Below are 17,704 nucleotides of genomic sequence, written 5' to 3' on the forward strand. Positions count from 1 at the left end.
GTTTGGCATGGGTGACCCTACTAGGGGCATGACGCCCCAGACAACTTAGCTCCTAGGATCATCAAGACACACAAACCCCTCCACCACGATAAGGTGATGGCTCGAGGTGGGGCAAGTAAATCACAATATCATATTTATTATAGTTAGATACTGAAACATTACATGTGTTATATGCCAGAAATGTTTTCAGTGTAACTGAATTTCCTTTGACATGGTTCATGATGTTGATGACTTTTGACCTGAATGCGCTCGCAGGACGTGAAGCAGCTTAGAACATGTGCTTTTGGCATCACTTTGGAACATGCTCAGTACGGTGAACTTGCATTTCCTGTTTCCGGGTGAATACTGATTGTTTAGGATCAGGCTTCTTTTGTTATCAATGTTCATGAAATAAACCCGTAAATTAATGTCAAGACCAATGTTCCCTCTAATTTTTTACATGCAAACACACTAAGCCCGTGAGCACCCCCTTTGACCACTTTGAGCAACATCAGACGTATGCACTGTGGTCAGATCAGTGTCATCCATTGAAGTTACATGGCTCATTCAAAGATTCAGGTTACAGCATTTACATTCCCCTCAGAGCATTTCTAAGAAAAAAAATGTGTTTTTGCAAACTGTCAGGTTCACCAATCAGACATTCATTAAAGGGGACAAAAAAGGAAGCAAAGACACCAGTTCAAGTCTCGCGAGGAGAGAGGAGCGGAACTGTCTCGTACAATTCACCACTGCACTCTCTGATTATCCTCTCCTCGGCACCTCTATTTATTTAGTTTTGAGACGCCCCTCATTTACATGGATGTTACAAAAAGGAGACGACAAGCAAAACACTTTGAAACAAGGTGTACATGTTTGTTCATGTGCGTGTGCATGTGTGGAAGATTGCTGAATACATGTGTGGTCATCATTTCTTTAACAGGCAGCAGTTCTAACAGTTCTGATGATTAGATGTTTTTGTTCTTGCTATCTCCTGCTAGGAGGCTGCCATGTTATCTAGGGCAGAGCAAAGAATTTCTTTATTGGAAGCAAATGTATGATAATTATGATCACAATTATTCCTACACAAACTTACAATGAAAATGTCAACAAACAAAAAAATATATTGCTAACTAAAGCAAGTCAACTATGAACTATAAATTTGAAATGTCGCTTGCACTTTGTTTCATTTTTTTTTAACCCACAATCATATCCCCATCTGTTGTTCTTGGTGTAAAACTGAATTATTGCTTGCAGAATATCTTCAGCAATGCATGTTGAAAGCTGAATAATGCTCCGAAACAGTTTTAGAGTTAATGATATGTTGCCTCCTATATTTAAAAAAACAGAATTAACTTTTTGTTTTCTGTATTGTCTGTGCTTTCATCCTCAATCAGGCTGTGCCAAGGTGGAATTTTAACATTCTACACCATCTCATCCTGTACTTTCTACTTTGGCTTCAGACCAGACCTTTTTACGAAAAAAAAAAGAGAATCTCGTCCAGTTTCACCACTTTTTCTTCTATTATTCGCGTACCCCAACATTTATTAAAGCAACAGCACTTTTTTTTTTCTTTTACTCCTAAAAATTTTCTATAGAAACATTCTATAGAAATGCAATAGAACTTTAGGACCAACGTTCTATAGAACTGTCCTAAAAAAAATGTTCTATAGAGCTTTCTTAAGTCTACGTGCCACTGCCACTGCATCTGTCAGGCGCATATTTCAGGCATGACATGGTCGCACTTCGTACAGCACTCAGCGTCCCCTTGTGGTTTCTCAAGAGGCATTCTGAGTTCAAAATTAAGAGACTTTATTATTACATCTGGCAAACACAAAGTATCAGGAATCTATCAAACACAAGAATCCATATTTTGTTTATAGAAAGAGCATTTGAAGGACCTCATTGTTCAGAAATCTGCAAACACCACACAAAATACTTTAAATTGTATTAATAAATGCAATATCATTAGAAAGTTAAAACAAGCACAAAATATTCACCTTATTCTCATGTACTGGTAAAAAAAAATACATTCTGTACAAAATATCTAATATTCAATTACCTCTTCAGGATTGGGTTGATATTTTCCTTAAGGGTTGCCCATCCAACTTTCAACATTTTGAATTTCTGCAAATCAAAAAGACGATAGCAAAATTAGGAATTAGTTTGTTGTTAAAATTAAACTCACCTTTTTACATACTTTATCATACCACTTCTGCAGAAACAGAAGGGTCTTCTGTCACCTTCTGTTCAAGGACAATGAAGTCGGGCAGATATTTCATCTGTAAAATGTCGATGTTCTCTTCTTGTGCTGCCCTATGGTCTTGATGCCTGGCGGTATCCCTTATCTCAATAAGCAGCATCAGCCCTTTTTTTTGGAACAACAACACATGCACAATGCAAAAGCACAAATATGCTAAAAATGTCTTAAGGCGAGTTATTTGTAGAGATTTGGCTAACTTGCTTCTTACATGGGTCAAATCTCTTTTGAGGAATGGGAGAGGCTCATGTTTGGTAGTGGATGGCACGAGGTTGAAAAAATACTACATCAATGAATGACACTCTTTATATGCATGCAGTGAAAGAATTAAATGAGACATGCCAATTATGATTTCACCATGCACAACTGGGGAAAAAGAACTTACTGGTCACTTTTACTACTAATACTACTCTGTCGTATTCTGCTCCAAGGAAGTTGGGTGCGTACCATAACAACTTGTATTAGCTGAAAAAGAACATATATTTTGGATTAATTATAAATGTAATCGGCACAGCCAGCATCCTTAATTGATGGAATATATATCCCTAATGGTGGAGGCCAGTGTTTCAGGATATTTAAAATATTTTTGGTTGAGTAGCGAGAGTCCATCTACTAAAACTGCTTAACCCTCTCAAGATGAACATATCTTTTCTTCGGAGCAATTGACAAGGTAGCTTTGCCTGAAAAAGAGGTCAGTATATTAATGTAAGTACCAAATTTTTCATTACACATGTTCTAGTTTAGGGTGTACCCTGCCTCTGTTGGCAGCTGGGATCGGCTCCAGCACTCCTGCAACCCATGTGAGGATAAGCGGCTGAGAAAATGAATGGATGGAATTTAAAAAAAACTATCACTAGAAAGAGCTTTAAAAACCCCTTAAAATCTTACTTAAATTATCTCAATAGCTCAAACAACAAAAGTTATGATCATTTAAAGATTCGGAATTTGGGCTAATTATGGTATTGGTAAAATAATAGAAAACAATAGGTTGTGACCTTCCCAGTTAATTAGGATTTTCAAAGTGTCATGACTTTTTTGTTTCTCAACGAATTTTCATGAAATTTCACTGATAACCCCTTCATTATTACAATTTGCACTTATTTTCATTAGAATTGCATATAATTGCATACAAAGCACCAAATCCGGCAATTTTACCAATTTTTGCGAGCATCAAAAAAACTGTGCGAGCGGTCACTTTCATATTTCACTTATGCATCTCCTACTTACTTTTACATCTATAAGTACAACTAAAACAAGTGAAGTAATTTTGAAAAAATATATACTTACCGGCAGGTTTTGATCAAGGTTTTAAACGGAGAAAAGTTTCCAATAAAAAGTACAACGGGTTGTCGTCCAGTTATGTTATCACCACAAGGCCTTGGTAGTTGGCAAGCTAGCTGCAACATTGAAGGTTCATGACTATCAACTAGAAAGCCGCCCGAAGGCGAACACATGCTTTCTAGTGTGTTTCCTACACCACTCACAACAGAAGCCTCAGGTGGTGTGTGGAAAACTTTAACTTATTGCCTTCACAGCAAGAAAACTGGAGGCTTCTAGATTCTTGAACAACCAACATTTTTTTGGAATTAGCTCACACCTTTTCTTCTCCTTCAGTCAACTGCATCAGCATACAATTCACTGCCACCTGCTGGCAGGCGAAACATGCAACCCTATCCCCATTTCCCACACCCAGAGAACAGTTGGAAATGTTATTGTGCGTACCTCTGCAAACTTTAACGCTCAAACTTGAAAACATGTTAGCTATTTTATTTTTTTGGTACTCAAGATGTAATGGATGAAAATCCAGTTGATTGAGTGGTTTTCACAACCTGCATCTCTAAAACTGTGAAATAATGATTCAAATCCGGATTTGGTCAGTTGACTTCTCCTTGGTCTGTTAGGCCTTTTGGTTGATAGTGATCAAAGGTTTGTGAACGTAGTGCCCTCTTCAACACACTGACAACTGGTTTCCGATGTTGCAAGATGTAGCCTTTATAATAGTGGCTTGTCTTACATGACGGACTTACCTTATTTTGAAATCTCCATAGTCATGACAGTATTTACATATTGTAACAAATACTTGATGCATTTTATTATGCGACTTCAGCATGTGTATTAACTTTGATGTTGCTTGAAAATTGTTCTACAGAAATTATTTTCAGTACAAATTCTGTAGAAATTTGAGATCTAGCACTGTACCACTTTCTGTTCTTCAAACCTTTCTCTAGAATTTCTCCAGAAACATTTTTGTTCTATGGAAATTCTATAGAAAGTTAGAGCCAAAGTTCTATAGAACAAGTTGTTCTATACAAATTCTATATAATTCTATGCAGTTCTAAAGAATTTTTATAGAAAATTTTTAGGTGGGTTTGTGAAAGTTACTTCAGGAAACCAGTGAGTACTGTTAGCATCATATATCTATATATATATATATATATATATATATATATATATATAGTCGGAACTTCTCGACCTCATGCACCAACTCAGGCTCCTTCCCTGCCAAAGAGGTGACATTCCATGTCCCTAGAGCTAGTTTCTGTATCCGGGGATTGTCTCACCAAGGTCCCCGTCTTCGCCTACCACCCAGCTCACATTGCACCCCAATGGCCCTTCTCACAGGTGGTAAGCCCATGGCAAGGGGGACCCATATTACTCTTTCGGCCCGTACCAAGCCCCATGGGTGCAGGCGGCGGCCACCAGGCGCTCTCCTTCAAGCCCCACCTCAAGGCCTGACTCCAAAGGGTAGCCATGGTAACAATCATATCTGAGATTGTTGTGAAATACCTGATTAGCAAAACAGAAAGCTGCATTTTTTTAGAAACATATTTGAATCCTTTAAAGTTTTTCAGACAATTTTGTTGAAAGTTTTTTTTTTCTGTGCCTGGTTGAGTTACTGGGTACAAGAGCATTTTTCATGGTTTTGTGGCAGCATCAAATCAAAAGAACTGGTGAACCTGTCCTGTTTTGAATGAAGTCCACTGATACAACGTACTTCAAGGTTAATTGAATGTGGGGATAAATAGCATTTCTTCACAATGACATATATGACATATACAAATTATAATACTTCTCTCACTCTCTCTCTCTCGCTCTCTCTCTCTCTCTCTCTCCTCTCTCTCTCTCTCTCTCTCTCTCAGTCACATACGTTAGTGTTGTTACATTCGGAAATGATTTTGTCAGAAGAATGAACCATTTTCGTGAACTAAATCAAAACTGTTAAGGCAATAATTCCTTTGTTTTACTTGGCCACTGCCCGCTGCCCTGTGGTGGGTGAGTGGCCTGGGAGAGGAACAGGAACTGTTGAAGCCTTCTATCACACACTTTTGAATATTTGGTGGATGACTAATTAGCAGCCAACATGCAGGCAAGAGCAGGACAAGGGCAAGCAATGTCACTTACATTGCCAAATGACCAATGATCAGCCAAGGTCTGGCAATGCTGTGCAGGCAGAGAAGGGATTCCAGTGAACTGAGGGGTTCGTTCAGTGAACTGGCGTACTGAGAAACTGATGAGGATTCCTTCAGTGAACTGGGGCAGTGATTCTTTCAGCAGAACACCACTTTGGCAATTTTCCAATCTTGTCTCTGTAGGCAGACTCATCTCCTTTTGTGACGAGCCTGATCGCGGTGGGATCATCAGGAAACTTGATAATGGTGTTGCTGGAATGGGCTGGTTTGCAGTCATATGTGTATGTGATGATATTAAAGGCTGAGCTAAAGTCTATGAAAAGAATCCTGATGTGGTTCCCTTGGTATTCCCGGTGGCTCAGTGCAATGTGGAGAGCAATTGCGATAGCATCTTCGGTGGACCGGTTTCCTCAAAAGACAAACTGGTAGGGGTTGAGTGAGGGAGAGAGTTAGCTCCTTATGTGGCATCCAACCAGCCTTTCAAAGCACTTCATGATCACAGGTCTGAGAGCAAACAGGCCTGTATTTAGACTGTCAATGTCTGATTTTTTTTTGGGATGGGGATGATTGTTGCAGATTTCAGGCAGGAGGGAATGGTTGATTGTTGCAGGGAGTTGATGAAGATTTTTGTGAAAACCCACGTCTGCTGATCAGCACAGACGTTCAGTATCTTCCCCGGCACTCTGTCTGGGCCAGAAGCTTTCCTGGTGTTTGCAGTCCTGAGCACACCTCTCACTTCATGTTCTTGAAGCATCAGTGTGCTGATGATTGGAGGTGGTTGTGATGAGCCTGGGTTTAATCTGTCCATCTCAAAACTGGCAAAGAAACGGTTTTGTTCCTCTGCCAGCGAGGCGTCTGGGTTTCCAGCACACATCTTTCTGTTGTAGTTTGTGATGTCTTGTAATCCCTCCCACATCTATTTTGAGTTGTTTTCTGTGAATCACTTCACAATATTTCTTTTGTAGTTTGCCTTGGCCACTCTGATGCCCCTCTTTAAGTCGGCTCTAGCAGTAGAGTACTGTGCCTTGTCCCCTGACCTGAAGGCGATGGAGTGTCTTAGTCTCTCGGGACATCCAATGTTTTTGGTTGAGTAAAAACTCAGCTCTGTCTATTGACAGTCACAGTGTCTATGCAGTTTTTGATGTAAGACGGAACAGTATTTCTGTGTTCCTGGAGGTTCTGGTGTTCAAGTAATTACCAATTCCCAAACAGTGCATGAAAAACAGTCCTGCCGCTGAGAGAGTGCATTCTCCGGCTATGTTGTAATTTTCTTTGTTTGAGGCCTTGTTTGATTGCGTAGGGGGAGGAATTTGGGCACAAGAGTGATGCAGACATGATCAGATCCAGCAAGATGGGGGAGGGGGTGAAGCACTGTATGGATATTTAATGTAGGAGTAAACATGTCCAGGGTTTTATCTCCTCTAGTGGGAAACGTCACATACTGGACGAATTGGGGTAAGACAGTCTTTAAACACGCTTGATTGAAGTCACCAGCAACCATTAATACTCCGTCGGGGTGTGCGAGATGCTGTTTGTTTTCAGTCATGAGTAGACGGCTAAGTGCTGCGCTAACATTGGCGTCTGGTGGGATATAAACAGCTACCACAATGACCACTGTTAGCGCCCTCGGTAGATAAAAGGATCTACACAAGACTGCAAGGACCTCTAAATCGGGAGAACAGTGGGTATCGATGATCCTGAACACCATTAGAATTAGAACAGCATTCGTTGTGCACATATACACAATACCCTCCCCCTCTGGATTGACCGGAGTCTTTGGTTCTATCTTGTCAATGTAGCGTGTGGCCTGCTAGCAAAACTGCAGCATCGGGAATTCGCGGGTGTAGCCATGTCTCCGTGATGAAAATAATACTGCAATTCCGGACAAAAGCTGCTCGTTCATTTTCTGGGTGATGGATCTTGTGTTGGTCAAAAAGATGCTTGGAGGCACAGGTCTGGGAGGTTCTTTCTTAGTTTAGCAGCCAGGCCCGGCCGACATCTTCTTTGTTTTTTTTGTTTTTTTTTTTTTCACACTTCTTACGCCTTCTTCGTCACAAGCTGTGAGCGGCTATCCTCGGAGATCCCGGTGGTCTTGTGATGTCCTCCAGCATATTGTTTACTTCAGTCCTAGATCGATCGGGTCCTGGAAGCTATATGTGACTGTGGCTTGACAGTAATACACAGGTTGCGCCAAAATAACAAGAACGAAAAAGCACCAAGCAGGAGACCTAAGAGCCGCTGCAACCGTGCGCGCCGCCATCCTGTCTTGTCTTCCTCTGTGTTTTCTTCATATTTTAATAGGTTTTATTCAGGATCAGAGTCAATCTGTTGAACAGAACAGAATTTCCAGAGAAGTGAGAGAAAAAATGACAAAGACAAATTGCTACCTCCAAACAGGATGAGAGAGGTAAATAATTCCGTATCAATAACAAAGAAACATTAAATATGGAGGTTGCATGAGAAAGTGGCGCTGTGTGGGAACGACAACAACTAAAATGTGGTGGGACCGATGAAGTGAAATATAGAGGTCTATAGAATGAGTGAGTTAATACATAAACTCTTACATGAGTTATCAGAATCAGATTTAATGGCAAAGCACAGTGAAGAAAATAAGTATTTGAACACCCTGCTATATTAAAAGTTCTCCTACTTAGTGAATCATGGAGTGGTCTGAAATTTTCATCGTAGGTGCATGTTCACTGTGAGAGAGATAGTCTATAAGGAAAAATCCAGAAATCACAATGTATGACTTTTCAAGGATTTATTTGTGACGTCATAGTTTGAAATCATTCATCAAATGGAAGGTTCCCCTGCTTAAATCAGCACATGTGAAGGCCCGTCTTAAATTTGCCAATGACCATTTGGATGATACAGAGGAGTCATTGAAGAAAGTTTTGTGGTCAGATGAGACCAAAATTGAACTTTTTGGTCATAATTCCAATAACCGTGTTTGGAGGAAGACGAATTAGTTCCATGCCAAGAACACCATCCCTCCTGTGAAGCATGGGGGTGGTAGCATCATGATTTGGGGGTGTTTTTCTGCACATGGGACAGGACGACTGCGGTGTATTAAGGAGAGGATGACCGCGGCCATGTCCTGTCAGATTTTGGGAACAACCTCTTTCCCTCAGTCAGAGCATTGAAGATGGGTCGTGGCTGGGTCTTTCAACATGGCAATGACCCGAAGCACACAGTCAGGAAAACCAAGGAGTGGCTCCGTAAGAAGCATATAAAGGTTCTGGCGTGGCCTCGCCAGTCTCCAGACCTAAACCCAATAGAAAATCTTTGGAGGGAGCTGAAACTCCGTGTTTCTCAGCGACAGCCCAGGAACCTGTCTGATCTAGAGAAGATCTGTGTGGAAGAGTGGGCCAAAATCCATCCTACAGTGTGTGCAAACCTGGTGAACAACTCCAGGAAACGTTTGGCCTCTGTAATTGCAAACAAAGGCTACTGTACCAAATATTAACATTGGTTTTCTCAGGTGTTCGAATACTGATTTGCACCTGTATCACACAAATAAATCGTTTAAAAAAATCGTACATTGTAATTTCTGGATTTTTCTTTTTACTTTATCTCTCTCATAGTGGACATGCACCTTTGATAAAAATTTCAGACCCCTCCATGATTTCTAAGTGGGAGAACTTGCAATATAGCAGGGTGTTGAAATACTTATTTTCTTCAATGTATGTACCCTCACTGTCGAGATGTTCAAGGATGAAGTCCAGAACCATATTGACTGCATCATCCACAGACCTGTTAGCTCGATAGGCAAAACTGCAGTGGGTCCAGTTGGGGACCTGTGGCGCTCTTGAGGTGGTCCAGCACCAAAGGACTGGTTTTTTGGGGACCAGTATAATGGTGGAACGTTTGAAACAGGCTGGTACTTCACACAGTTGTAGAGACCTGTTGAAGATCTTTGGGAAGACAGGAGCAAGTTGGTCTGCCCAGACTTTGAGGCAGGATCGGGACATAAGGTCTGGCCCAGTGCTTTGTTGATATTTGTTGTTTGAAGATCTGTCTAATGTCCCCTTCATGGATGCTAAACTGTGGAGTGGAAGGTGGTGTGGCTTGTAACGCGTCTTGGTTGGTGTGGAAGTATCTATTTCGAATCTGCAGTAAAAGCTATTTAGATCGTCGGCTGGCCCGCTCTTGTTTTCTCCTGGAGGTGAACATCGCTTGTAGTTAGTCAGCGATTGTAGACCATGCCAAATTGATTTTGAGTCGTTAGCGCCGAGATGTCTGCATCATCTCTCTTTGCAATGTTAATTTTTTTAGTCAGCCGATTTCTAGTGTGACTGTCGAGGCCAATCTCTTTTGCCTGGTGGAGTTCCCTAAGTCTGGCTGAAAACCACGGCTTGTTGTTATTGAACGTACGGAAGAATTTTGTTGGAACACACAACTCCTCACAAAACTGACATATGTGACAACAATATCCGTGTATTCATCTGCTGCATTTTAATTTATCTAGGATGTGTGCTGAATTTTCAAAGAAACTCCAGTCTGTACAGTCAAAGCAGCTTTGAAGTTTTAATTTGGCCTCTTTGGTCCACTTTTTAACTGATTCTACCAAAGGCTTCGCACACTTCATTGCTTGGCTGTATGTAGGTCTTAAGTAGAGCAAGCAGCGATCAGTTGGGCCAATGTGTGTGCGGCGGATTGCACGGTATGCGTTTTTAATGGAAGTGTAACAGTGGTCTAGATTATTTGCCCTCCTCGGACATTTCACATGTTGCTAATATTCTTGGAGTTCGTGGTTAAATTTAGCTGTATTAAAATCTCCTAGGATAATGAGTGGTGAATCTGGGTGTTTTTTCTCAATCTCGTTTACCTGCTTGGTGAGTGTTAGCAGTGCTGCGTTCATGCTAGCTTAAGGTAGAATGTGAATGTCATGCTCATGGCATCCTGGCCAGGCTGGGCGTGGCCAGCCAATTAGTCGGCACACACCTGCACCTGATTACGCCTGGTACTTATAGGACCCGGTGACGACTGGTCCTCCGCCAGATAATTAAGGTTCATGGCCTGTTCCAGCAACCCCGTATATCTGATCGTACCCTTGCCATCCAGGATGGAGTGGTGATGCCGCCGTCGACTCACGTTGCTGTCCAGGAGGGGGTGGTGATGCCACCGCTCCCGCCTCACGTTGCCATCCAGGAGGGGGTGGTGATAGCGCCGCCGCCTCACGTTGCTCTCCGGGAGGTGGCGACGGTTCCCCAGCCGCCTCACGTTCCAGTCCAGGAATACCGGCGGCGACCGGCCCGAGGCTGCTCCACGCTCCTGTCTCGACAGCGACAGGCCTCCTCGCACCCCAGTCTCGGTGGCTGGCACCTTCCTTTCCTGCTTCAATGGCGACCGGTCCACGGTCATCTGAGAACCATGCCACGACGACCACCGAGCTTCCGCCGCTTCCGGACCTCACCTCGGCAACGACCGATCCAGGGCTCCCTCGCGACCGAGCCTCGGCGGCGACCAATCCCCAGTCACCTCGCGACCAAAGCTTGGGAGGCCTTTGTCCGGAGCTGTTGCATGCCTTGTTGTGGTTCCTGCTTCGCTGTTGGGTTCCTTACCGAGGTCGTCCACCCGAATCGCCCTGTGGGGATCCTGGTGCTTGGCATCCGGGTCGTCCTCCTGACCTGTCCACCCAGAAGCCTCGCATTAGGTAGCCTGGATGGCCACCAGACTGGGGTTGCAGTTGACTCCTGCCTGCACGCTGATCTGCTCTCTATGCCCGACGTCCTGATTACCGCTGCTATACCTGACTGCCTGCCCGATCCCTGACCTTGGATTAATAAAGATTTTTCCCGAATTACCTCTGTGCCTCCCATGTACTCCTGCATTTGGGTCCACCCTCTGTTCCGATGGGTCGTGACAGTGAACACCAAAGAGAATGAAAGATAGGAACTCGCGTAGCGAATAAAATGGCTTAGAGTTAAAAAAACAATGACTCTACAAGCGGGCTGTAGTGTGTGCTGAGCTGTGTAACGTTTGTGCACCATTTCTCAGTGATAAAAAATTATATTTTTATCGCTTTTCGATTTCTGTGTTAGCTCCGCGATGCGGTCTGCGCGATGAAGGTGAAAGCCGGAGAGTGTAATGGTGGCGTCGTGGACGAGTCCACAAAGCCAAGTCTTTGTGAAGCACATGACAGCAGGACATCCAAAGTCTTTCCAGGTCTTGATCAGAAGCTGAAGTTTTGTTGACTAGGGACTGTAGTTCGTGAGATGCATCAATGGGACTGCTCGGGTTCCCTTGTTTCACAGTTTAAGTTGGGTATCGGATCGCGTCCCTATCCGTTACTGACGCGAAGCCTTGAAGGGTGCACCGACAAGTAACTCCAGAAAAAGCTTCAGCGAATTGGTGAGAGTTGTTGGAAAAAAAAAAAAGTCCGGAGAAGACTCTTTGATGGTTCGCAAGTCCTCTCTTGTGTACTTGAGTCCCAAGACACACGAAAAACACACAAACGTAAACAGTATTTGGGAGAACATGCCGAAGGCTGCCACACTGGTAGGTGCCATCTTGAATATATAATATAACGCAGAATGCCATTCTTTGCTACATTAGATTTGAAACTTGGGACAGCACACCTGAAAAACTGCTATACAGTGCAGAACAGTTTTTCAGGTGGGCTATAGGGTCTCCACAATCAATAAAGACAAAATCAGGCACCACAATTCATGCACATCTGATGGATTGATCAGTCATATTGCAACTTCTAAATTAATATATTTGCAGCTACTTCTTCCAGCATTTGGGTAGAAATACATGCAATGAAATGTCAATTTTGCCCACTTGGCAGGCACACTCCTTTGTTTGCCCAGTTAATAGATTAGCTTCCACATCAGTGTTGGTATACCATCAATTTTGATCCCCTTAAATTTTTACTTTGTTTTATTGTAGCCATGTTCTATTGTTTTTAATTATATTGATTGAACTTGAATAGGAAAGCCACATACCTATATAAGATGTTACAGCTCACAATTCATGTAAGAGAAAATGAATCCTGAGATCTTAGGAACTGCATGAGCTGCAGGGACAGGATAGCTTGTTGATATCCAAGGAAAGATGAACGCTGTCAAGTACAAGGATATTCTGGATGAACACAATGACCCTAAGCAAACAGCTAAAATAACAGAGTGGCTTCAGAACAACTCTGTGTCTTGAATGGCCCAGCCAGAGCCCTGACTTAAACCCAGTTAAGGATCTCTGAAGAGACCTAAAAATGGCTGTCCACCAACAATCACCAGTCAATGTTATAGAGCTGAACAGGATCTGCAAGCAGGAAAGGAGGAGGATTCCTCAATCCAGGTGTGAAAAAGTTGTATCATACCCAAAAGACTTATGACTGTATTAGCTCAAAACGGTGCCTCTACTAAATGATTAGCTAAGGGTCTGAATACTTATGGCAGTGTGATGTTTCATCTTTTTCTTTTTCAATAACTACAAAAATTTCAAAAATGTTTTTCTGTCTATATGGGGTGCTGTATGTTCATTAATGAGGGGAAAAAATAGCAAATGGCTGCAATATAAGAGTGAAATATTTAAGGCCGTCTGAATACTTTCCATACCCACTGCACAAATGATTCAAAAATACCTTTCCCATCATAAGGCCACTTTAAAATCAACAAATATGTCTCACTGTTTAAAATTTTTTTGAAGGAAGTGTACAGGGGCTTGTCCTTCATCCAGGAACACAAGACACAAATAATGTTCAAATGAATAGTAAAGATATTTAAATTAAGTGCAGTCAAATTATGAATTGTAACAGATCCCCATTGTCAGTTGGGCCGGGTCCACTACCCACATCCCTGCGCAGGGGTAAATGGTATCCTAGATATTGGATGAATTGTCAGAGCTGTTCAAAAAATGCTTTAGAGTAGTATGATCATAACATAACATAATATACTGCACCTACATAGTTGTTATTGTAGTACATTAAATAAATGGATGAACAAACATGATAACTTTTCAATTCACATTTTGAAGACAGGAAAAATAAATTGGAATTTTAAGTGATGTTTCAGAGCAAGGTTAAACATTTTCCAACAGACACAAAGCTTTTCCAATTAACCCATTTAATCACATTGTGATCTAGCTTGATTTGATTTGGTATCCAGAGCAATTGCCTTTCATATTAATGTGATTACTTCCAGAACAAAGCGGCGATTATACTCAGATTTATGGCAGCATGGTGGAAAAAAAGACAAACACTGTCATCAGTAACATCCCCAATGAGAATTATGGGATAAGGGAGGAGAGATAACACCCTAGCATACCCACAGGCACATACATCAAAGCTCTAATCTTGGTCTTTCTTTTCTCATTGTTGGATGAGCACAGTTATTACTGCAGCCAGATCTGACGGCAAAATTAGTCGGATTGTCGTGGTCAAGAGCCCATTAGTCCGAATACAAAACATCTTGTTTGTGAAAAAGTTGTAATCTGAATGACTTTTGCATACTTGAGAATGTAATTACAATTGCATTTAATTAATGACTGTCTTATTCCACTTCACCTTTCCCTCTTCATCTCAAAGATGTTTACTTTGAATGATGGGTAGCTGGCCCAAGAAGGTATGTTTTGTTTCCACAGGGCCCCAAATCCCAGAGGTTTCCCTAGCCAGAGGCTGCCTTAAATTAACAGAATTGGTGATTACGTCATTTTTACCAAATTAATCTACAAAATGTCTTCTTTGTTTTTGTATGATCAGTACACAAATATGTTGAATATCTTCAACTGAAAATGTATTTTAAGGATGAAAACGAATTATAATTGTCATTCATGATGTAGCACTTTATTTCTTTACTTCCTTGCAGACTGTGTGGACTCACTTCTAACCTACAGTATGTTATGGTAAGAATGTGAATGTGAATGGTTATAGTCTCTCTATTTGTCCCCTGTGGTTGACTGGTAACAAGTGAACAGTGATGTCAGCCTTTTGTCTGTTAGCTGGTATGAATGTTGTTCATGAATTTTCAAATTGAATGTTTACAAAAAAAAGTAAAGAAAGAAAATTTATGTATTTATATATATTTATGTTTACAAATATTTAATGCATACAGGGTTCCCTCACTGCTTTATGGTTTGGATGAATGCAGAGGCTTGCGTCAGGAAGGGCATCCGGCGTAAAATTTTGCCAAACAAATATAGGCGTTTATCTAAAGAATCCCATACCAGATCGGTCATGGCCCGGGTTAACAATGCCCGCCCCCGGTACCGCTAACCTGCAGGGCGTTGGTGGAAATTCAGCTACTGTGGGTCGAAGACAAATAAGGGGAGGAAACCGAATTAGTCGACAGAAGAAGAAGAGAAATGCACCAAGCCTACAACTGAGTGTAAGGACTTTGAATGATGGTACTATGACCGGAAATGTTCAGGAGTTGGTTGACATGATGATTAAGAGAAAGGTTGATATATTGTGCATCTAAGAGACCAGTTGGAAAAGTAGTAAGGGTAGAAGTTTAGGAGCAGGGTTTAAATTATTTTACCATGGAGTAGATGGGAAGAGAAATGAAGTAGGGTTTATTTTAAAGGAAGCGCTGGCTAAGAATGTCTTGGAGGTGAAAAGAGTATCACATCAAGTGATGAGGCTGAAATTTGAAATTGAGAGTGTTCTGTATGATGTGATTAACGGCTATGCTCCACAGGTAGGTTGTGATCTAGAGTTGAAAGAGAAATTCTGGAAGGAATGAGATTAAGTACTTCTGAGCATCCCAGACAGAGAGAGAGTTGTGATTGTTGCAGATTGTAATGGGCATGTTGATGAAGGAAACAAGAGTGATGATGAAGTGTTGTGTAAGTACGGCATCCAGGAAAGGAACTTTGAGAGACAGATAGTGGTGGACTTTGTGAAAAGGATGGAAATGGCAGGAGTGAAACTTTTTTTTCCCCAGAAGAGGCAGAAAAATAGAGTGACCGACAAGAGCGGAGGTAGAAGCACCAAGGTGGATTAAATTTTGTGCAATGATGTAATCTGAAGGAGGTTACTGACTGTAAAGTATTGGTAGGGAAGAGTGTAGCTCAACAGCATAGAATGGTGGTGTGTAGGATGACGCTGGTGGTGGGTAGAAAAATTAGGAAGGCAAAGGTAGAGCAGAGAACCATCTGGTGGATGCTGAGAAAGGAAGACTGTTGTGCAGACTTTTGGAAAGAGGTGAGACAGGCTCTCAAGGGACAGGAGGAGCTGTCGGAAGACTGGACTAGTCCAGCCAAGGTGATCAGAGAGAGAGGCAAAAGAGTACTTGGTGTGTATTCGGGTAAAATAAAGGGGAGAAGGAGACTTGGTGGTGGAACCCCAAAATACAGAAAGTCATACAAGGAAAGCGTTTAGCAAAGAAGAAGTGGGACACTGAGAGGACTGAGTAGAGGCGAAATGAATACATTGAGATGTGACGTAGGGTAAAGGTAGAGGTGGCGAAGGCTAAACAAGAAACATAGGGATAGACATTGGAAGGATGTGCAGCAGGTAACGGTGATCAAGGATAGAGATGGAAATGTGTTGACTGGTGAAAGTAGTGTGCTGAATAGATGGAAAGAATACTTTGAGATGTTGATGAATGAAGAAAATGAGAGAGAACGAAGAGTAGAAGAGGCAAGTGTGAAGGACCAGAGAGTGGTAATGATTAGTAAGGGGGAGGTTCGAAAGGCACTCCAAAGGATGAAAAATAGAAAGGCAATTGATCCTGATGACATACCTGTGGAAGTATGGAAGCAATTTAGGTGGCTGTGGAGTTTTTGACCAACTTATTCAACAGAATGGTAGTGGGTGAGAAGATGCCTGAAGAATGGAAGAAGTATGGATTCATGCCTAGAAAGAGTACCAGAGATGCATATTTTGCCTTGAGGATGCTAGTGGAAAAGTACAGAGAAGGTCAGAAGGAGCTATATTGTGTCTTTGTGGATCTAGCGAAAGCCTTTGACAGAGTACCAAGATAGAAACTGTGGTACTGCATGCATAAATCCTGTGTGGCAGAGAAATATGTTAGAATCGTACAGGACACCCCTCCTCGAGCCGTCACCTTATCGTGGCGGAGGGGTTTGTGTGTCTTGATGATCTTAGGAGCTAAGTTGTCTGGGGCTTAATGCCCCTGGAAGGGTAACCCATGGCAAACAGGTCCTTGGTGAGGGACCAGACAAAGTACGACTGCACAACCCCTATGATGACTACAAAAATTGGATCTTGGTTTCCCTTGCTGGGATGCGGGTCACCGGGGCCCCCCTCTGGAGCCAGGCCTGGAGGTGGGGCTCGAAGGCGAGCGCATGGTGGCTGGGCCTGCACCTATGAGGCTCGACCGGGCACAGCACAAAAAGGTAACATGGGTCCCCCTTCTCATGGGCTCACCACCTGTGACAGGGGCCATAGGGGTCGGGTCCAGGGAAGGAGCCTGAGTTGGTGCGTGAGGTCGAGAAGATCCGACGAGATATAGTAGGACGCGCCTTTACCCACCAATTGGGCTCTGGCATCACTCCTCTTGAGAAGGGTTGGACTCGGTTCCACTCTGGAGTTCCCCACGCTGAGAGATGCCAAGCAGGTGTGGGTATACTAATTGCCCTCTGGCTCGGGGGCTGTATGTTGGGGTTTACCCCAGTGGATGAGAGGGTAGCCTCCCTCTGCCTGCAGGTAGGGGGATGGGTCCTGACTGTTGTTTGGTGCATAAGCACCTGGTTGACAGAGTGCAGAGTACCCACCCTTTTTGGAGTCCTTAGAGGGAGCGCTGGAGAGTGCCCCCTCTGGCGACTCCATCATTCTGCTGGGGGACTTCAATATCCACAACACTGTGTATATTGGGGAGGGGGCGCTGCTGACCTCAACTCGGGATGTTGTGAGTTGGTGGGGAGAATACTTCAAAGACCTCCTCAATTCCACCAACATGCCTTCCCACGATGAAGCTGAGTCTGGGTGCTCCGAGGCACGCTTTTCTATCTCAGGATTGAGGTCACCGAGGTGGTTAAAAAGCTCCTTGGTGGCAAGGCCCTGGCGGTCGATGAGATTCGCCTGGAGTTCCTAAAGGCTCTGGATATCATGGGGTTGTCCTGGTTGACACACCTCTGCAACATCACGTGG

The 17,704-nt window shown here is 42.8% G+C and overlaps 1 protein-coding gene and 1 long non-coding RNA gene across 2 annotated transcripts in view; one reads left to right on the forward strand and one right to left on the reverse strand.

The window, feature by feature from the left end:
- Window positions 1-17,704, forward strand: part of LOC133500796 (adhesion G protein-coupled receptor B1-like) — a 326,242-nt gene that overhangs the window by 32,386 nt on the left and 276,152 nt on the right. The window lies entirely within an intron of this gene.
- On the reverse strand, window positions 1,116-3,833 carry LOC133501089 (uncharacterized). The gene is made up of 3 exons (XR_009795096.1): window positions 3,524-3,833; window positions 2,177-2,344; window positions 1,116-2,103 (listed from the first exon to the last, which is right to left on the reverse strand). It is a non-coding gene; the product is annotated as an uncharacterized LOC133501089 (long non-coding RNA).

This window comes from Syngnathoides biaculeatus, chromosome 5, assembly GCF_019802595.1.
Source record: "Syngnathoides biaculeatus isolate LvHL_M chromosome 5, ASM1980259v1, whole genome shotgun sequence".
NCBI classification, from domain to species: Eukaryota; Metazoa; Chordata; class Actinopteri; order Syngnathiformes; family Syngnathidae; genus Syngnathoides; species Syngnathoides biaculeatus.